Source organism: Silene latifolia, chromosome 10 (assembly GCF_048544455.1).
Source record: "Silene latifolia isolate original U9 population chromosome 10, ASM4854445v1, whole genome shotgun sequence".
NCBI classification, from domain to species: domain Eukaryota; kingdom Viridiplantae; phylum Streptophyta; class Magnoliopsida; order Caryophyllales; family Caryophyllaceae; genus Silene; species Silene latifolia.
The window spans coordinates 101,378,091-101,402,094 of NC_133535.1; the positions used below are offsets into that span (position 1 = coordinate 101,378,091).

Here is a 24,004-nt window from a genome sequence, read left to right on the forward strand (position 1 = left end):
TGAAAATGTAATCTTAAACTTTGACAAAGAAATCTTAAATAGATCAAGGTTAATAGAAATTGGATAAAATTTAAAGAAATATCGGGTTTAGCAATTAAAATCATGATAAATGAGTTTATACTAAAGGAACAATTATGGAATTAAATCAAATTTTCATTTTCCAAATTTTTATAATAGGTAAGGTTTTACAAAAGTAACATAAACTTTTAACACCGAAACAAAAATGATAGTTTAAATTGTTTAGAAATTGTACGAATAGAAAAGTGACTTATTAGGCATCATAGATACAAGTATGCTAAAAGGATTCAAACTTAACTAATCAAAAGAGCCACGATGAATTCCATAGGGTAAGAATTGAAGTAAGGTCAGCAAGGATGTCAAAGATAAAGTTTTTATAGGTCACTAGCATCAAACTTAAGGGAGGAGCAAGAGGAAGCGAGGAAAGGAGGTATGAACGGTAACACTTATGATCGAGGAGAAAGGGAATTTAGACAACAAGGAAACTTAAGCAACATGTCAGGGTGTGAGACTAAAAGAGTCGAATAATAAAGATAACTAGTTAACAACCAGTAAGAGATATTAGAATTAGGGAGGTATTCAAGACAAGGAAATAACGAGTAAACTTTTATACTTAGAATCAAATCCAACCAAGGTATGAACGAAAGGGAGGAAAACGATTAATGGTATGAAAGAGGATTTTAAGGCTTAATCCATACGCTTCCTAAAACTTAAGGTTCTCTCTAACAAGGTCACGTCTATTAGGGTATTGTACCTTCATAACAAAACGACAAAATCCCAAAACAAGGGTCAAGGTAAAATAAACGCTCGCTTAAGGGGTGATAAATCGGTTAGATACTTCTTCCACCTACCTTATCACATATTAGGATTTCCCTAAAGCAAATCTACCACTCAAGTATAAAAGCATCTCTTTATCTCAAGCACTCGACACAACCTCAATGTTTTAAACACCAAAGAATGAATTGACAAAGATTTCTCAACAAAGTTCTTAAGGAACAACTAACATCAAATCACATCACCAATCTATACGGGATTGTTAACATCTAAAAATGGGTTTTCTTCCAAATTCATATCCTAAACTTAACTCATTTTTACTCCTAAGGCGACGACGCTCAACCTACTAAGCTTTTAAATCCCAAACATAAACAACAAAGCCAAGTTCTATAACTTTAATCACATAGGCAACTCATTCCTAACACAAAGAATCCACCAATCAATTATACTCACTTTGTCAAGGAACTAGGTATAAGAATCACTAAGTATGTCTCATCACCTTACCTAAGTCTTTCTAACATCACATCCTCTCAAAACCAGGATTAAGGGTCAAACACAAACTATCTCCTCAAAGGTCATAATTTCCAACCAAGGTCAACATTTCTCAAAAGAAATAGTGCTATCAAAAGGCGTTAAGTAAGGATAAGCAAGGAACAAAGAACAAGTTAGGAAATACAAGAGTAACTCACAAGGAGAAAGAAAAGAGGATTTAGAAGAAGGGATAAGCATTAAGAAGTAAAGAACAGGGCAAGGTACACAAAGAATGAGAAACATCTTCGAGGAAGTAGAAGCATTCTTCAAAGTTGAACAAATCTTCAATTTCTGGCAATAGGCACCATGTCTTGATCTTCACGTTGATAAATTCACAGTTATTGATCCAAGGGCACAACAATTATAAAATGACAATCAACAAACATGTTAGTACCTAACAAAGAGCAATCACAAAGAGACTACAACATAAGGTCCTAAGTCTACCCATCCTACCCATCTCTCAAGTTTGTTATTTTAAGGTCAAGTACAGTTCTTTATATTGGGGTGCACAAACGTGCGTCGGGAGCAAATATGCTCTGATACCAACTGTGACACCCTCATTTTTAGCATTAAATAAACACGTAAATTCTACAGAAAAACTGACAGGATATGTTTGTAATTGGTTCAACTAGATAAAAACCTGTAATTTTAAAAACTTTTCTAAACCATTCACAAACATTTCCAAATGAAGAGTGCCAAAACCTGCAAATACTAACAAACTAATTTACATAACAATACTAAGTCGTGAGAATAAAGTGATACAAACCAAAGTAAAAGAGGGAGACATATGTCCCTCCAAAATATAACATAACCATATGTTTAAAGGTTTACTACAAAATATAACCAAACTAAGTCCAAGGTTCTTTTGCTCACTAGCTCGTCCGTGTACCCCATCTAATCATTATCAACCTGTCAATCGCATTTTATACAAACACGAAAGCCACAATTCAGTGGGGAGTAACTTCGAGTCCTCCCAGCCACGAAATGTCATATTTAATGTAACATGTAATGTAACAGGTAAACAACATCATAAATAAACTAATTATCGAATATTCTAACATATGAACACTAAACTGACCAAATTAAACTATCATGTGAAACATATAACAAGCAGTAATCCAAACTTTATCAATTGTAACCGGCTTGCATCTCACCTATTACAATTCATAAAATCACCATACAAGAAAGGGCAATATATCAAAGACAGGCATAAGTTCTTAGCACCGTCAATAGTCACTCTGTAACTCGAGTCTATACCACGAGGTAGGGAAGGTAATCGAACCGGTATCTTGGCTCAAAGGTTCTATCAAAACATGGCCAAGACACAACACAACCCTAGTCCTAAATCTGCGCAGACCTAGACATGCGGATACACACCACCGCACCCAAGACCCACAATTTTTTTAAAACAAAGTGAGTACCCTAAGGAGTCCACCAAAGGGTTGGCTAGTACTTAAGCTGACCACTTACCCTCAAAATAAGTAACGAGGTCATGCCCCCAACTTGGATATAATCCCACCAAGTCAGGAACACAAAGGCTATTAAGCAGTGAACATATACTCGTCAAAGACTATAAAGGCCTATCTATGACAAACACAACAACCTGCAAGAAGTATTCAATACCAATTCTATTTCAAGCAATATTAACAATATTAAAAGTTTCGGGGAATCTAAGGCCGTTTCAAAAATATAAGAACCCATTCAAATCAACCAACAACATATGTGAAATAAAAACATATTAAATGGCCTAAAACAAGAATAAGGCCAATTATCCATTTTTCACAATATTTTCATCCAACCGAATGTTTACCCGCAACCCCAGTCCTGCGACAGGTACGGGTTCAATCGCGGCTGACCAATCACACAGTTGACTGACATCGATTCAGTCAAAGGGACTAAGGCTCAGTTTTCGGCATAATCATCCAAACATTACAATTATCGCTATAAAATTCATTTTAAGCCTATTCATTACAATTTCATATTATAACCTATTCTAACATGTGCAAACTACCAATATAAGCATAATTTTACCATTAACATTATATTTACTACTAACATAATTCATTTCAAAAGATTACCCATATGTTACTTATACTAAATATAACATTAATAAACCCGAAACGACGAACAACGCATGAAAAACCGCGAAACAAGCAACGTGCCGATCCGGGCCAACCCAGGGCTGCCGTGGGCCTGCCTGGGCCTGCCGGGCCTGCTTGGCCTGCTGGCCGCCACCCCCATTACCTCCGTTTCTCCGTTTTTGTTTATTTTAACATCGTTTTAAGCATCAATTAATCATTCCCAATTCATTTCCATACTAATATGTGAACTTAAACTAACAAAAGACATGATTTAGACATGAATTTAACCCATATTATCATGTGAAATAAACCACTCAATTAACAATCACAAAATCATACAAAAAGCAAAGAATGTGACATTAATTCGTCGAGTAACTCGAAATATGTTACCTTAAGCTAAGAATGAGCAATTAGCACCTTGAACGCCAAACCCTAATATACATGCTAGCCACTATCTTCAACTATATACGAGTCTCCAAACTCATCTTCTAAATCTTCACCTAAATAAACAATAAAAACACAATTATAAGCACTAAAATCAAAACCCTAAAAATGGTGGATAAAATAAATTTAGGGCAAATGAATTTAATACATACTAGGATGTTGGAAATGAAGAGAGGATTCCAAATATGTAATCCTTATGAAATTTGGAGTAGAAATGAGTGAATTATGATGAAAATTAGCTTAGAAAGGTATGAAAATGGTGTTTTATGTTTAGAACATGTTAGAATGTTCAAGTATAATGAAGTTGGAAAAGAAAAATGCAAAGGGAAGGAGGAGGAAGGGGTGTGTCGTTCAAAAGGGGAAGAGACAGGATTTTTGGCGGAATTTTATTAGTCGGTTTTGGCCCGTTTCGACGATAATTAGAACCGTTCGTCAAATGCAAATTCCGACAATGCCAAAGTTCTTAAACACGAGATTACAAGAAGATTGAGTACTCATATGACCCATTTCCAAAATCGTTTGCCCAAATTTCACAAGATTTGTCATTTTCCCCGATATGCCCTTATTTCGAAATAAAAGGTTTTTACAAGGTTTAAACTATTTTTAAACATTTCGAAACTATCAAAATAAATACTTTACTTCAAAATATAATAGAATTATATTTCAGTGAATTATTATTACTTCAAATACATTAATATTAAATTCAACTTGATTAATAAATTACTTCCGTAATATAATAACGGTCCGAAATTACGGGGTGTTACACCATTTGCTATGGGACCATTTTGAGAAGTGTTTTGGAATGGACGTCCCGAACGAGTAAGGTGGTCTACATCTTGATCCTCACTATTTTGGACTATTTCTTCACTTAATTTGACTAGGTAATGTTCAGTGAGATACTCATCTTCATCATCATCGGCCCATATTCCATTGACAGTAGCAAGTTCCATCATTCTTATGATTTCGGCCTCCAATTGGATAATTTGGTCGACTAGTTCATCAACCATGGTTACTACTTCTTGCATCGTAGTGTTTTGAGAGAAGACTAGTGGTGGTGTTGCGTTGGGATCACGTAGGGTTGCCACTACACTCTCTAGTTCCATGACCTGCCTATTCACACTTTTTGCCCATGCAATGAAATCGGTGATGGTTGGGGAAATGGTAGAGTAGTTCCCTTCATTCTCTATTGCATGAATTTCATCTTCAACTGTAGAAATGAGGTGTGAACAATCTATGGTAGATTCTTCACTTGTAATCACTAGAATTCCAAGAGGATTCTGAGTGTTGTTAGGCTTACCTCCAGGCGGTAGTGGTAGGCGACCATCTTCAATCATGTCTTGAAGTACATTTTTTAGTTTGTAGCATTTCTCTGTATCATGTCCCTTACCTCTATGGTATTCGCAGTACGAATTCTCATCCCAGAACTTGGATTTATTTTCTGGTTCGGGTGTAGGGCCTATGGGTTGAAGTTTACCCAGTTTCATCAACCTTTTTAGAGCATTGGAATATGTGTACCAAATTTTGTGAATTTCCTTGGTGGGGTACTCTTCTTAGATGGCTCGAGAAGGTTAACTTCATCAGTTTTGCTAGTAGAGCCGTAAGAACGACTTGTTGAGCCTTGATATCCACGACCTGCCGTTTTGGACAAGAGCCTTTGACGGATGTCATCTTCGATCCTTGTTCCTAGTACGGTTAAGTCTTTGAAGGTCTTAATGTTTTGGTACCTCAAATGACTTGCATATATGGGCTTTAGGTTGTCTACGAATTTCTCCACGAGGGTAGCTTCATCTGGACGTTCAGTAAGTTGAGTACTAGTCTTCCTCCACCTACTTAGGAAGTCGGTGAAACCTTCTTTGTCATTTTGGGTAAGAACCTCTAAAGTGCGCATGTTGACATGGATTTCAGCATTATCCGCATATTGCTTGGCAAACTCAATTGCGGCATTGTCCCAGGTAGCAATTTTCTTGTGCTTTAGAGAATAGAACCATTGTTTTGGGATAGTGTCAAGAGATGAAGGAAAGATCCTTAAGAACATCTCGGGTATAATGCCTTTGATACACATGTAATCCTTGAAAGCACGGATATGGTTCAAAGGGTTTTCATTGTTGGAATATGTGTCCTCCGACAATAATGCGATCACAACTGTCGATCATGATGATCACATGTTTAAGTCTCATTTTAAGAATACAATTGGGAAGTAATATTTTACTGTCAACTGGTCCACACATATCGGTAATGATTGGCTGACTAGAGTTTGACATTACTGTCGTGCGACGGTGGTGATCAGTTGATCCCCTTAGGTCATACCTAAAGGGTAACATTCTTAATTGATTATTTAATTGATCGTATGACGATACGGGTTAATTAAATTACTTAAAATTGACAGATGATTTTGGAAGTAATATTTACGTATCTCATTATAATTTGATTAAATAAGATACGGTCTAAGTGATCGAATTGTTTTATTACTTAGATGAAATTATTGTTTACAGAAACAGTTGAATTTGAATGAATAATTTATTATTAATACAAGATGTTGTGATTAATAATTGGTAAATCATTTTGGTACAAGTAATTATGAATTACAAAGTCGATTTTATACATGACGTATTTTTATTAATGTGTTGATTTTTAATATGTTAAAAATGCATAACAATTTTACACGACTTGTGACATGTGACAAATTGACAAAGATAAATGGAATCCCTTTTATCTTAAATGGACCGAAAATTGGAGGGAATATAAGGTTTATATTGTGTTAAATATTTTTAGTAGAAAACACAATTATAACCTAGTCTCTTAGCCATGCAAGCCTAGTCTTTTTTTGGGAAGAATAGAGGCTCATGCATTGGCCTTTTCTCCCTCCCCTACCCTGTTTTTCCAACCTACACAAGCAAAGAGTTTGTCTTATTTTTGGTACATACACTACTCTTGAGAAGAGATAATTCATTCATTCATAACATCTAAAAACTTAAAGAAATTTTTAGAGAGAAAAAAATATTACTCCTTCCTTTCTCCTCTCTTGACCTAAAAAGCAAGAGACCAAAAATATTTTTGGGGTCATTTTTAGTAAGATTAATATTCTTCTAGATCTAATAATATTAATCTATTAAGGGGTTATCTTGGGTATTATTCCTTGAGAGGGATTCTAAACTTGAATCCTTTGTTCATCCAATTTTAGGAGAGCTCAAGAACAAGTGAGTAGGAGAACTCATTTGTGCCCAATAATCCGAAATTTCTATTGTAAGAATGTCGATTTCTTCTTCATCTTTATTTATGTTTGCATGCATAAGATCTAAATTAGTTTTATGACTAAATTAAATTGTAACATATAATAATATGTTGTAGTATGAGATATAGATGTCTAACAAGCGGTATCAAGAGCCTTAGGTTGTTTGCATGCAAATCGGTTATAGTTTTTCCGAGTTATATGATTAACAAATAAAACTTATAAATTTGTGTTTATTATGATATATCACGAAATCAATCATGCATGTTAAAGTTTCTGGTCCTAAAATGTATTTAGGATTTTTTGGTTAATTTATGGATTTATATTGTTCATTTTATATAATAATGGCATTAAAATGTGATTTTATGATAAAAATGTCATTTTTGGACTAAAATTAGCTAAACTTCGATTTTACCAGTGGTTTTTGGATATGTTTTCACATATATTATATTTTGATGACCTGTAAATTTGCATAATTTTATGAGTTCTTATGCTCGAAATATGGATTTTTCATGATAAAATCGGATTTAAATGGAAAAATAAGTTAATATGAGTTATATTTCGAATCTGGTCATAGAAATTTATTATGTTGTCACATGCAATTTTACAAGATGTGTATAAAATAATTGGCTATAATGAAGTCTTTATGCATTATTTATGAATTTTTGATGAAAAATAACATAAATAGTGACTTTAATTAGTGTAAATTGCTAAAACATACTTCATGACTAAGGAAAAACGTCACATGTTGCATTTTATCATATTTTTCAGATCTAAAAGTGAAAAGTAAATTAATATAATTTTTCTCATATTTTATGATAATATTTGATAAATCCGATAAACCGCAACATTGTTTTTCTCGATAAATTTCGAAATTTTTAACCTAAGTTTTTGAACATTATGAGTGTCATGTTATTTTTACAGAATGTTCATGAGTTCAAAATTTCAAATTTTGAATTTATTTGAAATTTTTGTGATTTATTTGAAGTTTATGGCATTTTATTGTAATTTTGAGTCCATTTATGAACAATTTTAAGAAATATAAGTTAATTATTGTCAATATTTTAGTGGAGACTAATTTTGAGTCCTAAGTTTGTTAGGGTAATTAACTTGTGCATAAATATGATTTTATGTAATTTATTGTGATTTTAAAAGGTTAAATCACGCAAATCCGTAAAAACCGTTTAATATACGATATTTGCTCCTTAAAGGCGATTTAGCATAAAATTGGGCATGTTCATACTTATTATAATGCTGCATTTTTTTTTTATGATTGTCATAATTTCATTTTATGTAATTTTTGAATTATGTAATTTTTGCTTAGTATGGCCTTAGTTTTAATTGGTATTACCCGAAATGTATGGGAATATCGATTCAGTTGTAATTTATTGTGATCTCGTATCACCGTTTTGTAATTTAATAGATTTATTTTATTTTAATTACAAATGTATAATAGGAAATTATGTAATTTGTTATGTAATTTATTTATTCCGGAGATCCTTGAAGACGGTGTCACTCGAGAAGGCGATCCATTAATGACGGTGTTACCTCGAGATGCGTGCCAAAACCGAAGCATCAAGGGACCAATGGAGTTGGTTTCTGAATTTGTAATAGTTTATTAGATTTACTATTTTAGGAAGGCCATACTAGGATTTATATTTTATGCTTTGCATTTTATTTATATGTTGCATATATCGCTAAATCGCCATAACTAAAACACGCATTATCATTTTAATCGAGTTTATCGACCGTGTCAATTAAAATTATCGTAGTTCACCGCTTTAGTTCACTTAAAACGTGATAGATGATAAACTGACATGACCTCTCGCTGAAATAAATAATTGAGACTTAGCCTTACCAAAAACTAGAAACCATGAAAACCTATTTCGTGAGGGAGTGCACTCGGCCACACGGGGTACAAACCTTGTGACGTAGGGGAAGTCGGTGATAAATGTCTATCCACCGAATTCATGTTGATAAGGGATGAATCGGCTACACCGTGCCCAAGTTAATGTGGATTTGGATCATGGACACATTTATTCGAAATTTGGGTTGAACTCAACAAAAGTATTGATAAGGGATGAATCGGCTACACCGTGCCCTTGTCGGATGTGTTTTGGCTAAAAATAAATGTTAATGTAATTTTATCGACCAAGAGTTCTAAAAGTAGAATCGATTAAAGAGTTAATCCACCGAGTTATATTGATAAGGGATGTATCGGCCACACCGTGACCAAGTTAATATGAATTTGGATCTTGGAATCATTTATAATAGTTGGGTAGAGGTCACTATATAAATGCTCATATCTTGTTAATGTATTTACAAGTATGATATTAAAAAGACAAATGTTAATATTTCCTTTTCCTCCACACTTATAGTTTATTACAATGAATCCATCAAACGCTACTACACCGATAACTATTGAGTCTTGCCACAATGTTTTTGACGACGTTTGCTTCAACAATGATTTCGACACTACTAGAGAACTTTATTTTGGGATTGGTTCGGATGGAAACCTAAACTTCATCACTTTTTCTAAACCTCCTACAAGATCTCTTGTGAGCCGGTCTCAGGAAGACCGCCTCATAAAATCTATAGGATCTTTGTCTTTGGAAGATAAAGATGCCAAAACTAGTGGGAGCTCTAGCAATCAAGTTCTTACTTCAAAGGGCAAAAAGTTCAAGAAGAAGGGAAATAAAGGGAAAGACTTCAAGCAAGTTGAAGATGAGTGCCATTATTGCTATGGCATGGGACATTGGCTTAGGAATTGTCCCGTATATTTGCGAAATATAAGGGAAGGAATCATCGTTCCAAAAGGTAAAATTCCTAACGAAATTTTTGTTATTGATATAAATTATACTTTCACTACGACATGGGTACTGGATACCGGTTGTGGTTCTCACCTTTGTAATCATTTACAGGGTTTAAGAGACGTGAAGAGGCTTAGCAAAGGAGATGTGGATATACGCCTTGGAAATGGAGCTCGAGTAGCGGCCGAATCCAAAGGAACTTATGTATTAGATTTGGCTAATGGATTTGAGTTGTATTTACATAATTGTTTTTATGTGACTACACTTTCTAAAAACATTATTTCTATCGCTATGTTAGACATGGACGGATTTTGTTTTGTCATTAAGGACAATCGTTGTACTATTTAAAGGAATGACTTGGTTATAGGCCAAGCTTCTTCCATTAATGGCATTTACATTTTAGAAACCTCAAATCTGACTAATGATATCTATAACATTCAATCAAAGAAACTCAAATCAAGTGATCCAAATGAATCGTTCATTTGGCATTGTCGATTAGGTCACATAAACGAGAATCGGATCAAAAGATTAATTTCGACTAATGTGATTACACCATTTGATTTTCAATCATATGGAACATGCGAATATTGCCTTCTTGGCAAGATGACTCGTAATCCTTTTAGCGGTGAAGGAACACGAGCTAGTGAACTATTGGGACTCATACATACCGATGTATGTGGACCAATGAATATCACCGCTCGAGGAAATTATGACTACTTCATAATCTTCACCGACGACTTGAGTAGATATGGGTATATCTATTTAATAAAGCATAAGAGTGAAGCTTTTGAGAAATTCAAGGAATTTCAAAATGAAGTGGAGAACCAATTGAACAAAAAGATAAAAGCACTACGTTCCGATCGTGGTGGGGAATATCTTAGCCTTGAATTCGATTCACACTTGAAAGGTTGTGGTATTATATCACAACTTTCTCCACCCGAAATACCACAACTCAATGGCGTTGCCAAAAGGAGAAATCGAACCCTACTTGATATGCTTCGATCAATGATGAGTCAAACCGAGCTACCAAACTCGTTTTGGGGATTTGCGATTCAAACCTCAATTAGATCTTTGAATAATAGTCCCATGAAGTCAACCGAAAAGATTCCATATGAGATGTGGACGGGAAGAGTTCCTAATATATCCTACATGAAAATTTGGGGATGTGATGCTTACGTCAAGGCAAAGACCGACAACAAGCTTGCCCCAAGATCTGAAAAAAGGATCTTTGTAGGTTACCCCTCGACCACTCGAGGTTACTATTTCTACAAACCTCAAGAAAACAAAGTGTTTGTGTCTTGCGAGGCTGTCTTCTTAGAAAGAGAATTTGTTTCTAAGAGACAGAGTGGGAGAAATTTTGAACTTGATGAAGTTTAAGAGCCACAAACCGAAGTAGAGACGCAAGAAGATGTTCCTTCGTCATCTAGCGCGGTTGTCCCTCCTCCTCTAGAAGAACGGGCCGAGTTATTCGCCATCCCGATCGATATGTGGGACTTATCGAAGAAGATGGAACACTCCATGTGTTGCTTTTAGAAAGTGACGATCCCGCCACCTACAAGGCCGCAATCTCTAGTCCAAATTCCTCCTTATGGCTTGAAGCCATGAAGTCCGAAATGGATTCTATGCATGAAAACCAAGTTTGAAACTTGGTAGATTTGCCTAAAGGGCAAGACCTCTTCAATGCAAATGGATTTTCAAAGTCAAGAATGGCATAGAAGGAAATGATGATGTCTACAAAGCTAGGCTAGTGGCAAAAGGATTTACCCAAGTCCAAGGTCTCCATTATGATGAGACCTTCGCCCCCGTAGCCATGCTAAGATCCATACGGATTTTGTTAGCGATTGCCGCATTTCATGATTATGAAATATGGCAAATGGATGTCAAAACCGCTTTTCTAAATGGGCATTTAGAAGAGGAGGTGTATATGATACAACCCGAAGGTTTTGTTGATTCTAAGAATCCTAACAAAGTGTTCAAGCTTAAGAGATCCATTTATGGTCTTAAGCAAGCATCTAGAAGTTAGAATCATCGATTCGATCATGTTATAAAAGAGAATGGTTTCACTCGAAGTGCTGAGGAACCATGTTTATACATGAAATTTAGTGGGACCAATTTTGTGTTCCTAATCTTGTATGTCGATGACATACTACTCATTGGAAATGATATTCCGATGTTGTCTTCTGTTAAGAAGTGGTTAGGTAACCACTTCCAAATGAAGGATTTAGGAGAAGCACAACGCATATTAGGTATCCGAATCCATAGAGATAGATCCAAGAGGATATTGGCACTAAGTCAAGAGTCTTATGTTGATAAGATTCTTCGACGGTTCAGCATGGACAAATCAAAAAGGGGATTGGTACCTATGGTAACTGGGACCATATTGAGCAAGTCTCAATCTCCCTCCGAACCCCATGATGTTGAACGCATGAAGTTGATCCCTTATGCTTCCGCTGTTGGATCAATCATGTACGCCATGATAGGCACACGTCCTGATGTCTCGTATGCCTTGAGCATGACAAGTAGATATCAAGGAAATCCAGGTGAGAGTCACTGGATTGTCGTCAAGAACATCCTTAAGTACTTGAGAAGGACTAAGGATTCTATATTAGTGTTTGGAGGTGACACCGAGCTCCGTGTTAATGGTTACACGGATTCGAGTTTCCAAACGAATAGAGATGACATGAAATCACCAGCTGGTTTCGTTTTCATGCTCAATGGTGGTGCCGTAAGTTGGAGAAGCTTCAAGGAAGCTATGACTGCAGATTCAACAACGGAGGCTGAGTACATTGCGGATCGGAAGTCGCCAAGGAAGGCCGTGTGGATCGTGCAATTCACGGAAGGTCTAAGATTAGTACCTACTGCCAATGATCCCATCACTCTCTATTGTGATAATAGTGGGACGATCTTCCAAGCTAAAGATCCTAAGTCTAGTAATAGATCTAGACATGTACTTAGAAAATATCATGTAATTAGAGATTTCATTGAAAGAAAGGAGATTGCGATATGTAAGGTTGGGACGGATGACAACATAGCCGATCCGCTCACCAAGCCTTTATCACAGGCCAAGCATGATGGACATGTTGCGGCCATGGGACTTAAACGTGTACCAAGTTTATGTTAGATATTGAAATGAAATAAAAGTGTTGTTTTTGTTCATGTTAATAATCACATTTCTCTTTTATCTTTTCTTTATACATTGTTACATCCAAACGGGTTTTAGTGATAAATTGAACCCCGTTAAAGTGAACACGGATTAACATAGTATTTGCCCATAGTCACTTGTATGAGGTGACGTCTCGAAGTGACTAGAGTGTGATGCGATTGATGGCAAGTTCAAGTGCCATGGAGTCATATGAGAATGACTAGTCGATCACATAGGCAGACTGTTAGGAACACTTTGTCGGGCCTTATGACCGCTTATAGAGTTCTGGCAAATTTATATAGCCTGGTCGTGGCGAGAGCTACTATAGTATTCTAATGAGTCGATTCTTTTTACTAAAGAATGTTCGCCTAAGATGGCACAGTTTCAGATTAACTTTGATTTGTGTTACTACAACCTTCGTAAATGGGGTCAAATGGACATATTTTGGGTTATGATGGCTGTGGCTAAATCGAAGGGAATTAGTGCGATAGGAATTGTCCACCCCTAATCAGGGTTATAACAATATCTCAGGGCCACTCGAGGAGTAATGAACTGGAAATGCGTGGCCACGCTCGGAAGATATCTATGGTAGATAAATCCGGTCAATCAGTTATTCTCTAGAACGAGGAAACCACTCTCGATATGATTACTTGCAAGTACGACCTGAAAGACACCTTGCATTGAGTGGGAGATAGTAATAGGACAAGAGAATTGGTGACGCACACTTGTCGAGGACAAGTGGGAGATTATTGGAATATGTGTCCTCCGACAATAATGCGATCACAACTGTCGATCATGATGATCACATGTTTAAGTCTCATTTTAAGAATACAATTGGGAAGTAATATTTTACTGTCAACTGGTCCACACATATCGGTAATGATTGGCTGACTATAGTTTGACATTACTGTCGTGCGACGGTGGTGATCCGTTGATCCCCTTAGGTCATACCTAAAGGGTAACACTCTTAATTGATTATTTAATTGATCATATGACGATACAGGTTAATTAAATTACTTAAAATTGACGGACGATTTTGGAAATAATATTTACGTATCTCATTATAATTTGATTAAATAAGATACAGTCTAAGTAATCGAATTGTTTTATTACTTAGATGAAATTATTGTTTACAGAAACAGTTGAATTTGAATGAATAATTTATCATTAATACAAGATGTTGTGATTAATAATTGGTAAATCATTTTGGTACAAGTAATTATGAATTACTAAGTCGATTTTGTACAGGAGATATTTTTATTAATGCGTTGATTTTTAATATGTTAAAAATGCATAATAATTTTACATGACTTGTGACATGTGACAAATTGACAAATTGACAAAGATAAAATGGAATCCATTTTATCTTAAATGGACCGAAAATTGGAGGGAGTATAAGGTTTATATTGTGTTAAATATTTTTAATGGAAAACACAATTATAACCTAGTCTCTTAGCCATACAAGCCTAGTCTTTTCTTGGGAAGAATAGAGGCTCATGCATTGGCCTTTTTTCCCTCCCCTACCCGATTTTTCCAACCTACACAAGCAAAGAGTTTGTCTTATTTTTGGTACATAAACTACTCTTGAGAAGAGATAATTCATTTATTCATAACATCTAAAAACTTAAAGAAATTTTTAGAGAGAAAAAAATATTACTCCTTCCTTTCTCCTCTCTTGACCGAAAAAGCAAGAGACCAAAAATAATTTTGGGGTCATTTTTAGTAAGATTAATATTCTTCTAGATCTAATAATATTAATCTATTAAGGGGTTATCTTAGGTATTATTCCTTGGGAGGGATTATAAACTTGAATCCTTTGTTCATCCAATTTTAGGAGAGCTCAAGAACAAGTGAGTAGGAGAACTCATTTGTGCCCAATAATCCGAAATTTCTATTGTAAGATTGATGATTTCTTCTTCATCTTTATTCATGTTTGCATGCATAAGATCCAAATTAATTTTATGACTAAATTAAATTGTAACATATAAGAATATGTTGTATTATGAGATATAGATTTCTAACATTCATGCCCCTTGAATTTAGGGATATCCGTCATGTTGAAGGTTGTTGGCAACTTGGAACTCACGGCTTCATATTTGCGAATATTTTCCCTATAAATGTCATCCCCTTTGAGATACATCAATTGTTCCTCCAAATATTGGAGTCGTTTCTCAGCTGTAGTCATACCTATGGGAGGGTTTTCGTCCCCGAAGTTATTCACAAATTCATCAGACACTTCACTTTCTCGAGGAGGCATCCTCGTTTCCACGGCATATATTCGGCCCTTGATTGTGTCAAGGCGATCATACACTTGGTCTTGAGTGACTTGGAGACGAGCTAGTGCGGCTAGGATTTGATCATTACCATTCTGGAGTAGGTTGTGGCCCACGTCGCTTGTTTCAGGCATCTTGGAAACTGGATAAGAGATCGACGACGAATCAAAACACGATCGACCATTCTAGCACACTTACTCGAAAAAAGAAATGTTTGGACTCGTGAAGTGGGAGTGTGCCACTTGTGTCAAGTGAGTTTTGAGGAAATGACAAAGTTTGAAAATGTTGGTCCTAGTCAACTTTAGTGTAGTTGTAGGAGTGGACTCGAAGTGAGGTTTTGAAATGGGTTTTGAGGCCTGAATTTTGACTTGACAATTGGACAGTGTTTCGACTTGTTTTGCGCTAATATTAGGCCTATGTTTCGAAAATTTTTACATTTTAAAAGGGATTTTGATTTTACAAAAATCGTCATGGTTTTGTTTAGAAATGGTGATCACATATGGTACAAACATTATACAAGCATTATAACGGGATGCTGAGTGTATTTAGAAGGGTTTTGGTTTTAAAGGGTGGGTTGCCATACCGAACAATCAAACCCGAGGTCTGTGGAGAGGCTCGTACCAAACAAGAGTAAGGCCGATTCCTAGTCCATTTCTTCAAGTAGTGAAAGTCCTTGATACAAACAAGAGTAAGTACCATGGTATGGATGACGTCAATCGCTATCCATCCTTAGGCCCAAATAAAAATTAGGACCGTTTAGACGGGACGATTGGTCGAATGGGTTGGGTTGGGCCTAGGAAGGCCGAATGAAATGATCTAGGAAGACCGAGTTATGAAAATCGACATTTGTCTTGTACAAACTATCCCCTAACCTTGTTCAAGTTTCACCCTTTTGGCTATACGTAAGTGTATTATCCCCAGCGGAGTCGCCAAACTGTGGACGCGGGCCCATGGGGGCGAAAAGCAAAGCAAGCTTTTCCTCTTTGTTTGTTTTGCATTTGTGGAGTCGCCACCAATTTATTGTGGAAAATTGGAAACCGTTCGAATACCTCCTGTCATGTCAAGACACAAAGTAATGACATGAACACTAAGCACTCGTTATACCCTTAGCATTCTATGTCTAGAATGACTCTCGTGGATGCCAATGAACACGGATGTTCACAGAGATCTGGAGTAAGGGGCGAGGGTACGTATTAGGAAGCTCTTTTGATCGAACACCTAATCCCGCCTGCCTCGATAGCGGCCTCTACTAATGATTAGGGAAATTGTCTATACACGATATATTGTCGATTTATTTGCATGCAATGCAACATCCAATAAATTAATCCTAGCATGTGAGAATTAACTAAGTCGGTTAACACGTAATTTAATCATACAATTAAGTCAAAGTAGAAATTTAATGTTAATTGCATGTGAAAGCATACAAGCAATACAATAAAAGAAATATAATAAAGGAAAATTACAATAGTTACATTGGATTTAATGATTTATGTCGAAAATATATTTAAAACGGACAATTTGGGAAAAGAAAGAAAGAATAAATAAACGAACAGATTATGGATGATAATATGATTAATAGTTAATTAAATACGTAAACTAATAAACTAAGTCAAGGCAGAAACGGGAGTTCAGGGACAGAAATCAACTGGGAACAGGCGCAGCAGAGCTGCGTCCCTTAGAAGAGGCGCAGGAGTCGCTGCGTCTGTTCCAGGGTTGAGTTCTGGCTGTGAAGCCGGAACCGTATCTCGTTAATGTTCATTGGTGAATTTAATGGTTGCTTAATGGTATTTGACTCGGATGAAAGTGATTAGCATATTATTTACATGTGAATGAGGTCATGAAAACGATAAAACACGGATAAAATTAATTAGAACGAATTATTTACAAGATGAGACTAATTAAAGAATTAAACAAACCAAACAAATTAATTAGGTTAAACAAGTTATTAATGATGAATTAATGATGGTGACGGTAAATAACAGATACAAGTATATCAAACATGAATTCCAGAGATTCAATATAGGTAAATCGAATCTCTAAAACCCGAATTGACTTAATGACGAAAACCCGTAAATATGGATTATAAGGGATTTAAGTCAGGATTTTGAAAGATGAATTAATTAATAATGATTTATTTACATGTTAAAATTATTATACTCAAATTGTTATGTTAATGAAACAATGAACAATTGATAACAAAGCGAAAAACAAAAGGACGAACAAAAGGCGAAGGAAGAAGAAAGGAAGCAGGAACTGCGGCAGCCTCACGAAGAGGCGCAGCAGGTGCTGCGTCCCTTCGAAAAGGCGCAGCAGTTGCTGCGTCCTTTCTCGACGGTTGTCTTCTGATAATCCGTAAAAAAGGTTTTTAATCAAGGTTTTACAAATCGGTTTTAAGAATACTTTCGACATAAATCTTACAATATTAGTTACGATGATAAAGAACAATAAACAAAAGAAGAATTTACACCCTCAAACATACATGTTTGACGAAACGAGATGAACTAAGTTAACGTTTAGTGATGCTCGACTCGAATGTACGACGAAAGTGCCCTCTAGGAGGAAAATGAATAAGATTGATTAATGTTGATTGATGTGGAGTTGGTCAAATTGGTCGGTCATGCAAAACGAGACTGGTACTCAGAAAGATCCGAGCTTACGTGGTCGAAAGTTTAAGCACGTAGACGCCAAAAAGTAAGAACGTGGTCTAGAATGCAAAGGGAGAAGAGAAGGGCGGACACTCGCGTGAGAAATATGTGAGACCGAGGTCTCTATTTATACTAATCACGGAATTAGGGTTTTCGGAGAAACTTTGGAAGTGAATCTCGAAAAGATATGAAAAATACGCAGAAAAGGACTGAGGAAGAGGCGCAGCAGGCACTGCGTCCCTTGGAAGAGGCGCCGCACTTGCTGCGTCCTTTCCTCAGTGGTTTCCTCCTGCAGAAGAAAGATTTCCGCGTTTCTATTATGGTATAGCGGATTAATCTCGTTTCCTTAATATTTTGTGTGAATATTACGGGAGATATGTTACCAAAGATCAAAAGATTGGAAAATATGGAATAGAAATATCCGGAACATTCCAGAACATTCTGACTCGGTATTCTAAACGGTTACTAGAAAATGAAGACGGTTTTTGACCCGGACTCCAAATGTACTCTAATTACTGCCAAAACGACCGTATCGGCACGTAGATGGCGATTATGAGGTAGACATAAGTGTTTGAGCGATCACTTGACGATAAACTTACGAACTGTCACAAATCGTTCTGTGTACCAAACATGCGGCCCAATCATCACCGGGTGGTTTGCGGGAGGTGCAGAAATGAGGTATCTACAGAGATTAGAGGTTATTTATATGCGTATAGTAATGATCGAGTTATACCCCGAGACTTATGCGTGGACTTAGAACCAATTGAGTTGGGTGTTGTTATGGGATTAGGTATCACCGGGTGGGCGGGACCTTGTACCTTGACGTTTGGGAGGCTCTTAGAGTAGGTTTATATCATGGCATTAGAAGTATGTGTGATTCAGTTATGGATTTGCAATAAGTAGGAGAGTGATGTACCTGAAACATGGTCAATTGTGGAATTTAGTAAGAAGTGTATGAGTCAGTATTTTGAGGTTGATAGTTGAACTTCGGGACGAAGTTCTCTTTTAGGGGGAGTGAATGTAACAATTCGGAAATTAAGGAAAGAGAAAGTACGGAATATGAGGAAATAGCGAGAGTTGTGAGGAAGTAGTGAGAATGGAACACTGAACTTTGGGAGGAGCACGTATATGAGAATTGAGAGAATAGTCAGAAAGAGGAGTGAGGTGAAACTTCGGGGACGAAGTTTATTTTAAGAGAGGAAGAATGTAATACTCCGTATTTAATAATTATAAAATAATAATATTTTATTTATACGAGTTATGTTGAGACGGAATAATAATGATTATAATAATAAAAAATAATAATAATACATTATACATGTATTATATACTCCCACCATACATATACATACTACCCTTATCCACCCTTATCCCTTACCCTATCCATTTGTAATCCACCAAAAATCCACCATCAATTAGAGAGAGGAAAGAAGAGAGAAAAGAGAAGAAAAGGGAGATTATATTTTGTCCCTCCGCCTCGAGTTCGTAACGTAAGACTGTCTTATACTAACCTTTATATTATTTAATTTATACCATCGACCCGCCTTGACCCCGACTCACCTTGACCCGTCATTTGACCACCGTTGACCGCCCAAAAAGGTGTTTGACTGTGGCTTTTATAAGGATTAAATTGTTGTTATAGCTGTTTTGTGCGACGATCTTAAGGCGGTATTTTGACCCACCATTCACGGCTGTTTTGGGTGGACCATAGGTGAGTTGTGTCGAGGGAAGTGAGGAGGTTGTAGGGTGGCTGTGGTGGTCGAGATCTGGGGTAGAATGGGAGGTGTACGGGCGCGGGTTAGGGCATGTGTCGAGTTGTTGTTGCTGCTAGGGTCGCGTTCTTGGTGGTTGTCGTAGAGGGTAGGTGCCGACTAGGGTTGAGGGTCAAGGTGGAGGTGTTGTTGAGGTCGGACGTGGCCGGTGGTGGCCACAGTTGGTGGTTTGTGTGGTGGAAATGGAAGAGTGTCGGGTGTGGGGGTGTTGTGGTTACCGTGTGGTTGTCATTGTTATGGGTCGGTCGTGGCTGCTGCCGGCCGTGGTCCACTGTGGCTGGTGGTGGTGGCCATGGTGGTGGTAGTGGATGGTGGTGGCTTGAGTTGAGTCGGGTTTTATTTAATTAATTAATTCGTATATAATTAGTCGTATACATAATAATTTGTATAATTATACGTATTTGCATAATTAGATTCGTATAATTATACATATTTTTATACGTATTAGATTAGTATATTTATATGTATTTGTATACGTATTTGTATGATTAGATGAGTATATTTATACGTATTTGTATTATTATCGTATTTTAAGAAATAGGTTTTCTGAGACGGTTTTACAAGACGGGCCTAGCTTGTTTGACGGATTGCTTGTGCTGGTTTGCTAAAAGGTAGGTTAATCCTGTAGGGTAATATCCGTATAAGACCCTTTAAATTTAAGGATTATAACGTAAATTTAACATGTGAAATATGGTCATAAACGAAATATAATGAAAAACGATTAAGCACAAGAATTAACCTTCGGTCCTAGTGCAATTCGGCAATGAGAGATCAAAGTAGACCTCCTCCTAATTGTTGCACCCAAGATCGTCTAAGAATATGCCCTTGTGCTAGAAATGCGTTCTCTAATTGCCTTGCAATATTGAGAGAACTTGATGTGAGTTTTTCGAGATGTGAGATCTAGGTTTCAGAGAGAAAATGATCTCCAAAACCCTAATTTCGTTGTCAAAATGAATTAGGTTTCAAAAGGAGAGAAGGCTCTCCTTTTGTTGCCTCGGTCCACGGGTCACTAGAGGAGGGAGTGGGCTTTCCACTTTCTCCTCATTTAACTCGTGATCCGACTCGTCTCGCTAAAATGTATATGACGCGGTTTTTATTATAAATCGTCATCGGTTATCGGCTATTAAAATATCAACTAATAACACGGGTTAGTTGAAGTATTAATACATGTCCGACAAAGACGATATTGTATAATTAATTTATTCAATATACATTAATCGAATATAAATCATTTACATTCAATTTACGAATTAACTGCTTAATTCGCCTTAGCCCATTTTATTTAATCCGTATTAAATAAAATATCTCAACATCACGTTTGACTAATTACTAGTCAATAACTCAGACTAACTGGTTAGTCAAAATTGGCATCAACATGACTGTATTTTCATACTGTCACGTCTCTCAAACGTATCCTATAGGTGTGACTTTTAGGGACCAGTTGATCACCGCCATCTGTATGACAATAACGTCAAACTTATCTTGCAAGCCAACCGTTATTGATAAACGTGGATCAACTGATAATAATACCAAAAGTATGCCCTTTGATCCTTTTAGAGATTTATAAGTCCTTGCACTAACTGTTAAGGACACCAGCCCCAACAAGCTCCCACTTGTCCGTACAAGTGTATGTGCAATGACGTTATCCGCACTAACTGGAGGACACAAGCTCCAACAAACTCCCACTTGTCCGTACAAGTGTATGTGCGATAACCGATTCTCATATTCATTTAAAATTTCTCCCACTCAATGTAAAACAATTTGCAGATCCGGATCCGCAAAGGTCGTATTTTACAATCGATCTGTTATCAAGAGTGGTTTCCCCGACTAGAGAGTAACTTAACTGATAAAACGAATCCGTATCCGAGCATGGCCATGCATTTTAGTTACAGCTCCTCGAGTGGCCCTGAGAAATATCGAGTACCTGATAAAGGCTGAATATTTCCTTCAACTCGACTCCTTCCGATCTAAGCACAGCATGAAATGATCCAGAAAAAATCTACTTGGCCCCCTGTTACGGATGACCGTGAGAAAGAAACCAAAGTCACCCAAAATCTGCCTTAGTCTCAAGAGACAGTCGATAGTCAAAAGAATCGACTCTTAGGATCACCATGGAGGTCCTATCCACGACCGGGCACCGAATGTTATAAAACATTTAGGACTCCACGTCGATGTCACAATTGTGTCCTACGAGAGATCCGTATAACTCGCCTCTGTGATTGGTCAGTCAACCGTTTGACTTATGGCTTGTTGAACCCACCATCAACCAACGTCACAAAATAATTGCCAGAGTTATCAGCTCATGTGGGCAATTAAGGACTAAAAATATAATGTTTGTTCAGTTCACTTTGTGGTGTTCAAAAATTGTCGTACAATTCCACATGAAAAACAAAATATATATAAATATCAAAACGATGATGTTGTATAGAGTACAAAAAGAATGAATCTAATCCATAAAAGAGTACTACAACTCAGGAACACGTTTAATTCCCATGGAAAGAACGTGCCCTTCATGCTTATCTTGTCGTAATGGTTTAGTGAAAGGATCTGCTATGTTATCATCGTAGCAATCTTTTCTATCACTACTTCCTTTTGCTCCACGTAATCTCGGATTAGATGAGCTTTCCGTTGTACATGCCTAGATTTGTTGCTAGACTTGGGCTCCTTAGCCTGGAAGATGGCACCTCTATTGTCACAATAGATGGTGATCGGGTCATTCGAACTAGGCACTACGGATAGTCCATGTAAGAATTGACGCATCCATATCGCTTCCTTTGTAGCTTCGGATGCGGCATAGTACTCGGACTCGATCGTAGAATCTGCTGAATGATTTGTTTGGAACTCTTCCAGGTACCGATCTGCAGCGCCATTAAGAGTAAAAACGAATCCGACGAGATTTCGAGTCATCTCGATCCGTTTGGAAGCTAGCATCTGCGTAACCGGTTGCGCATAGCTTTTGAGGGCCTCCATAAGTCAATGCCCAATCTTTAGTCCTCCGTAGGTACTTAAGAATGTTCTTCAGAGCCAGCCAATGTGATTCACCTGGATGCTGTTGGAATCGACTTGTCATACTCAATGCATATGCCACGTCCGGACGTGTGCATATCATGGTATACATGATTGATCCTATAGCCGAGGCATAAGGAATCCGTGTCATGCGCTCTTTCTCTTCCGGTGTCTCTGGTGCCTGAGACTTGCTCAAATGCACCCCTGGAGCCATAGGAAGAAACCCCTTTTTGGAGTTAGTCATGATGAATCTCTCTAGGACTTTGTCTATGTAAGACTCCTAACTGAGAGATAACATCCGACGTGATCTATCTCGATAGATACGGATGCCCAAAATTCTTTGTGCCTCACCCAGATCTTTCATCTGGAAATGGTTCTTCAACCATACTTTCACCGAAGTTAAGAGAGGTATGTCATTCCCAATCAGGAGTATGTCGTCAACATACAATATTAGAAAGACAATCTTGCTCCCACTCGACTTGATATAGAGACATGGTTCCTCGACTGATCGAATGAATCCATTTTCTTTTATCACTTGGTCGAAGCGATGATTCCAACTCCGAGATGCTTGCTTAAGTCCATAAATGGAACGCTTAAGCTTGCATACTTTGTTAGGATGTTCAGGATCGATGAAACCTTCGGGTTGCACCATGTACAACTCTTCCTCCAAAAAACCGTTTAAGAAGGCGGTTTTTACGTCCATTTGCCAAATTTCATAGTCATGAAAAGCGGCAATCGCTAAGATAATCCGAATAGAACGCAGCATGACTACGGGTGCAAAAATCTCATCGTAGTGCAAACCTGGCATTTGGGTGAAACCTTTAGCAACTAGTCGTGCTTTATAGATATCTTGTTGACCTTCCATAGAATGCTTTATCTTGTAAAGCCATTTGCATTGAAGGGGACGAACCTTAGCAGGTAAGTCAACAAGATCCCATACGTTGTTCTCATACATAGAGTCCATCTCGGATTGCATGGCCTCAAGCCATAGCTTTGAGTCAGAACTAGTCATGGCACCTTTATAGGTTGCGGGTTCACTACTCGTTAAGAGTAGAATGTCATCTATGTCATGTTCCTCGACCATACCGATGTATCTGTCCGGAGGAATAGAGACTCTTCCCGACCTCCTAGGTTCCTCAGGAATATTAACCGCAGCCGGGATTGAAGGAACTGGTTCCTCCAATGGTTGCTTGGTAGTTGGTTCTAGAATCTCCGACAGTTCGAAGGTTCTATCACTCTTTGCATTCTCGAGAAATTCCTTCTCTAAGAATGTCGCACT

General features: G+C 37.2%; 1 long non-coding RNA gene across 1 annotated transcript; it reads right to left on the reverse strand.

Annotated features, from left to right (window-relative positions):
* Window positions 1-2,074: 2,074 nt before the first annotated feature.
* Window positions 2,075-20,700, reverse strand: LOC141609102 (uncharacterized). The gene is made up of 3 exons (XR_012527207.1): window positions 20,459-20,700; window positions 3,795-3,904; window positions 2,075-2,232 (listed from the first exon to the last, which is right to left on the reverse strand). It is a non-coding gene; the product is annotated as an uncharacterized LOC141609102 (long non-coding RNA).
* Between the last annotated feature and the right edge of the window lie 3,304 nt (window positions 20,701-24,004).